General features: G+C 32.7%; 1 protein-coding gene across 3 annotated transcripts in view; it reads left to right on the top strand.

Moving 5' to 3' along the window:
• Positions 1-2,031: 2,031 nt before the first annotated feature.
• Positions 2,032-6,000, top strand: part of APG9 (autophagy 9 (APG9)) — a 37,296-nt gene continuing 33,327 nt past the window's right edge. Inside the window, exon 1 of one of the 3 annotated variants that reach the window (XM_089795482.1) lies at positions 2,032-2,582. The gene's annotated coding sequence lies outside the window, so the exon portion shown is untranslated. The remainder of the gene's footprint in view (positions 2,583-6,000) is intronic. The other 2 variants (XM_089795483.1, XM_089795484.1) reach the window with 2 other exon arrangements.

Genomic DNA, 6,000 nt, shown 5'->3' with positions numbered 1-6,000 from the left:
GGTGGAGTAACAATTGATTCTAGTAATTTGTAAAATCCTTGTTCGGGTCCATTAGGTTAACATGTATGGTCCAAGAAACAACAAAGAAGGAAAAAAACAAAGAACATTCTAAAAGGTGTTGATGGGTAGATTGCCATCCATTGTTTTATTGTGTTTTAAGCATTTATTTGTGTACTTATTGAGACAATTAGTGTATTGAATCCAAAGCATATAAAAATGTTAAGTTCATAAGGAAACAAGGCATTTTTACCACAATTTATATATAAAAAAGTCCTAAACTTTGAAGTTATTTTTGTTAAAATTATTTGAAAAAGACATAAATTTAAAGCCAAGAAAAAGAAAATGAACCTTGTCCAATTCAAATAAGTAATTTATAACTACAATATAAAATTTAAGGTTTTAAGTTTATAATGAAGCACAACATTTCCCCCAACATATGCATTCCTTCAATTTAAAACCTAAACAAATAATTGGAGAGTATCCACCAAGTATTACATAACTAGCTAAAGGCCATTATTAGATGCTCGTGAAAGAAAGCATTGTTGACATATAATGCTCAATGACATTTGTATGTTTTCAACAAATAGACCTCACTACTCAAACAAAATTCTAAAAAAGAAAGTGAAAATACTAAATTTTCACAAATTTAGTGGGAATAGAACTAAGCAAACACAAGATTGAAAACAAATGATGGTAAATATGTAGCTTGTGACAGGTTTCTTTTACCTTGGGGTACCCGAGGTTGATGGAAATAATGAAAAACACTCAACCAAATGATTTGAAAATAGCCTTACAATGAAAGCCCCAAAAACATAAATAAAATTCCACCAACAATCTATGAATGCACAAATGAACGTATATCCAAGTAAAATGTAAGAGGATAGGCTATGTGAAATCACTTTTATTGGAGTGCTCAAGCAAATGCATCAAGTTTAAGGTTGATTCCTTATTTCAAGGGTGCTTTTAGAAATGCTAAACAATGTTTCAATGAAGAATAGATAAGAGAAAGAGGTGAAAGGGAATGAAAAAGATAGAATGCATACAAAGAGTAGAAGAAAATGGAACGATTATACAATGATAAAAACAATTATGACAGATTTCAAATCAAACATAAAGTGAAATGCAATGAAAATATAAAATGGTAAATGTGAAGAAAGCGAAAGACTATTTAACTTTATAAAAAGCAAATGATCTAGAACAATAGTATTAGAGGGAAACTTGCAGTATTGTGAGATGTTTACTGAGAGTAGGTTAAGATCATTTGCAGTGATCAAGCATATTACGAGGAACACTTATAATGTTTGTACATTTTAAATTAGTACCGTCACACATATTTATGCACTAAACCATTCAATTGACCTCCACCTGAACACATGCAAACTAACTATATTTATTTAACAAGACCATAAATAGACTTGTGGAGACTTGTCTAAAAAAGTTGAATGAAAATCTCCACCATGCAAGGAGGAAAAACCACTTTGCCCGTGCAACAACTCTATAAAAATGACACTAGCAACAAACACTAATTTTACGTGATATTGTCATTAAAAAAGAAAAAGACTACTTAAAAAAAAACCACCAGCCAATAGATTTAAAAAAATTAAATTTGTGATGTCAGATTAATTTCAATTTCTATCAAGGACTACAGTTTTTAACAAACTTTCAATATATTTTACAGTATTCGAAAAAGAAACTTCATAAAAGAAACTAATAATTTATTTAATACACAAAAAATTAATAATAACAATAACATTCCGGAGAATTTTTTTTCCCAACAAAGAATAAATAAAAGAATTTAAATAATTTACCCTAACCAATGCATCTAAAAGACCAACACACAAAAGGCAATTAATGATGAAATGCCTTTCATTAATGTATAGGCAACCAAAAACCTACACGACTAAATATATGTGCCAAGCTTTTTAAGCAACCGGCAGCGGGGACTTCAAATTTAACCCAATTAAATAAAGGACCCAGGCGTACCCCTGACAAGTGTACATATTTAAAATCCTCCTAATTTAACACAAGGGTATATAAAATTGTAAAAGCAAATGCTGCAAAAAGCAAAGAATTTACAATTTTACCGCGACCGATTGTTCTTTTGGCATTTTCGTGCGAGACTCTGTATTGCGTACTTGGCAGAAAAGATGAACGAGGGCATTTTTTTATAGACTTCATTCAATATATGTTTTCTTCAATACAATTCATCATTCATTGTTTCTTCGTTCTGCACTGATTGTAAGCTGCACAGCACGCAAAAAAACTCACAATATATAAACTTCGTAATTGAAGAATTCCGAGCCTCCATTGAAGAATAATTCGTTGCTGCCAGGGAGTAGACGTTTGTAAAGAATGAAACAGCCTACAGGGTACATAACTTTGCTTTAAAGGGTTTCAGAACTAAAACACAGGCTGTCTGCTTGCGGTTTCCGTCGTCAAATTTTAGTGTTTTGTGACATTGGGTTTGAAGGAATTGGAAATCATTTGGTGGGTTCCACGTGGTTTTACGATAACGGTTTGGAAATAGATTGGAGCGTCTTGTGCTGTGCGGAAAACTGCCCTGGTTTTAGTTTTATCAAAAGGTATGCTTTGCTGTGAATTCAGGGCTAGTTTGTGATTATTAAAATGATTGGTTATGCCGTGAATTTTTTTGCTCTTGGTAATTGCTTGGCGAGACAATGGGTTGTGGTCCAATATTGGGTCACATTGTCGAGTTTTGCTGCCACTGGTTTCATATCAATGCAGTCATTATTGTTACAGCAATGTAAATGTCTACCGAACAAGTAATATAGTTTATGTAGGAATATGTAGTAATTAATGGAATATAGTCTCCTGGAACCATAGATATTTCCTCACAATACTTAGTTCTATGTTCAGTTACATATAAAAACAAAACTCTTTTTCCTCTTGCTTTGGAGGTGATACTTATCCTTATGACTGCTAAATAAGATTTCATGCTCAATGGAAACAAGTGTTTTTCAGATGGCAAACATTAGTTTGAGTGAATTGTCTTTTTCTATCTTTCATGGTCTTCAGAAAACTAAGATGGAGATACGTGCACTTAAACTTTCTCATAAATAAAGTAGAGAAATTTGTACATGACAATGCTACCATACAAGTTTGAACAATTTTCAGTTTTCTGCGTTTCCAATTACCTTGGGTGGACTATGACGCTAGTTGCTCCTTTATGAGCTCCGCCTTATAAAAATAGGACATCATAACTGCGCACTCTAAACTTTAATAAAAATTCCTTCTCGAGGTCTGAATTAAACTAAGCCACATTGGTGACATCAACATTTCTCAGTGGACCATAGATTTATAACACTCGTGACATCTACATTTCTGAGTGTTCAATAGAGCCACCTGTGTATTAATAGTTATGAGCTTGTTATTAATCACAATAGTTATAATGTTTGTTATCTCTCATGAAACCTTCCACTTGTTTTTATACCGAGGAAGTGATCCTACAATGGCAACTGAGGGGCATGGAGGGCTTTGACTGTGTCTGGTTCTGTGATGTTGTGAGCCTCAATAAATTTTGGAGAGATGACATAAATAAAGTTAATTCTTAGATAAATATTAGAACTCCATGGGTTGGTTGATGTAATTCTTTTTTGATCACCTTATTTTTCACCAGATTGCCATTAATTCCAATATGGTTAATAGCAGATTCATTTATCAGCTTTACACATGGAGTGAGGAAAGGCATCGTTTATGATTTTTCCATGATAGTTATCTCAATTCTATTTTACATCTGCAACATGTTAGTTCCCCATAACAGAATGATAAGGTAGTGTGACTTTGCAGTCCCTGGTCTGCATATGGGAGAAGCTGTGTATTCCCAGGTTTTAAACTGCTGAATGCCATTTGTGGATGAATGTGAGACGTTTAATGAAAGTGATCATCAGGTCTAATGAATGTGTCATGCCCCAAGACTTTTTACTGCCTTCCATGACCTCCAAATTCTATAGAAAAACATTGAACAACAAAATCTCCAAATATTATATCATGCAAGTGCAACCAACCCTTTACTTTTTACATCCAAAGATAAAGGAAGACAAACACCATATAACTGTTATCAGCAGGCACAATAAACTCTACGGGGCATAATACATGACACACCTTCAGTATCAATGGTGAACTATCTCTCTTTACATAGGGCATCCATTTTATCGGGCTTTCGCTTTAGATGATTCAATGATTTCTATTTTATGATATCATTGCCATATATACATTGTTAACATCCTTTATTGTAATTTCTTTATATGTCGTCCAACACACAGGAAGTAGTCGATGTTGACACAATCTGTTGAATACATTCATCACAACCTTTATGATGGTCTCATAGCAATAAGTTTGATCTCAGAAAGATTTGTTTAATAGTTTTTTTTTTTCATTTGCAGCAACCTGATTCTGATACCATGTTGAGTAACATGGATCATTTTCTGCAAATGTACTAACATTTCCAATGTAATTGACGTCTTCCAAATGCAGATTTGAAGACTCATAAATATGAGATGAGGAGATATGTTTCTAAAGTTAATCATCATTAGTTAAATATATTAACTATATAAATAACCATATATATATATATATGTATATATATAGAAGAATATTTATCTAATGATGATTTACCATCAACAATGTATCTCATGATTGAATCGATCTGACTGCAACTACAAACTTAAGAAATATCAGCTGTTCATAAAACATTCAAGTTCCATAGATTAGACACATGTTTTTAGTATTTGTAGTATGTTGATATCAAACTTTTGGGTTCAGATTCTCATTTTAATATATCTTCCTTGTTTATTGTATCCTAAAATCTTCAGGCTCTGATAATAATTAGTAGATGCAACATCAGCTTTATATTTTCTGGCTGATATTAGCTGTCCATCAACAATGTATCTCATGATCAAATCGATCTGACTGCAACTACAAACTTAAGAAATATCAGCTGTTCATAAAACATTCAAGTTCCATAGATTAGACACATGTTTTTAGTATTTGTAGTATGTTGATATCAAACTTTTGGGTTCAGATTCTCATTTTAATATATCTTTCTTGTTTATTGTATCCTAAAATCTTCAGGCTCTGATAATAATTAGTAGATGCAACATCAGCTTTATATTTTCTGGCTGATATTAGCTGTCCATAAAACACTTTTAAGTTCCATAGTGTAAACTGTAAGCACATGTTTTTAATATTTGTCATTTTGTAGTATTTTGATATAAAACTTTTGAGTTCAGATTTTATTTTGGTATATCTTGCTTTTTTATTGTATCCCAAAATTCCCAGATTCAGAGAATAAATAGTATAACTGTACATGTACTCTAATGCTCCAATATATTTTAATTGTTTTATATATTTTAGTTGTTTGATACAGGGAGCCGAAAATAGAAAATAACGATGCAAACTACTTGATCAAACTCTCACCTCGCCTGCAGGAAATTTTGACAAGTTTTTCTGTTGGCAAAAACCCTAGTTGACATCAAATACTCGGATCAGATTCAAACACAAACTTGGAAACTCTCTAATTTTGTTTTTATTAATTTGCAAATGTTTACAAGACTGGAAACAGATCTGCAAATGACATTTAACTCACAAAGACCTCCATGAAGTTGCATGACTAGCTGATTCAGATATGATGATGACTTAACAGACCTGTACAGATCGTTATAGCAGATGTACGGACACATCATGGTTCCCAAAGTTCAATAAAATTATTTTTAACTTCTCCCATTGCCTTTGCTTCCATTTAAAATGTGCTCACTTTAAGATTTTGTAGATAACCCCTACCGATAATGGAACAGAACTCCAATTAGCTTCTACGGGTCTGTATGGTGCCCCTGGAACAGTCAATGTGAATGATACAACTAGTCATAAGTGCTGTACAGCCAGGTCCAGCAAGTGGTAACAGCTAAAAAATAATGAAACTATCATCTTCTCCTTGCTGGTGCTGATTGGAGATGCTCAAATGCAGATATTTGCTGATGTTTG

The sequence above is a fragment of the Cupressus sempervirens genome, chromosome 8 (assembly GCF_028749045.1).
Source record: "Cupressus sempervirens isolate cs-2001-9-10 chromosome 8, ASM2874904v1, whole genome shotgun sequence".
Lineage (NCBI taxonomy): Eukaryota > Viridiplantae > Streptophyta > Pinopsida > Cupressales > Cupressaceae > Cupressus > Cupressus sempervirens.
Note: the sequence above shows the minus strand (reverse complement) of the source record. Positions and strands in the feature narration are given on the sequence as shown.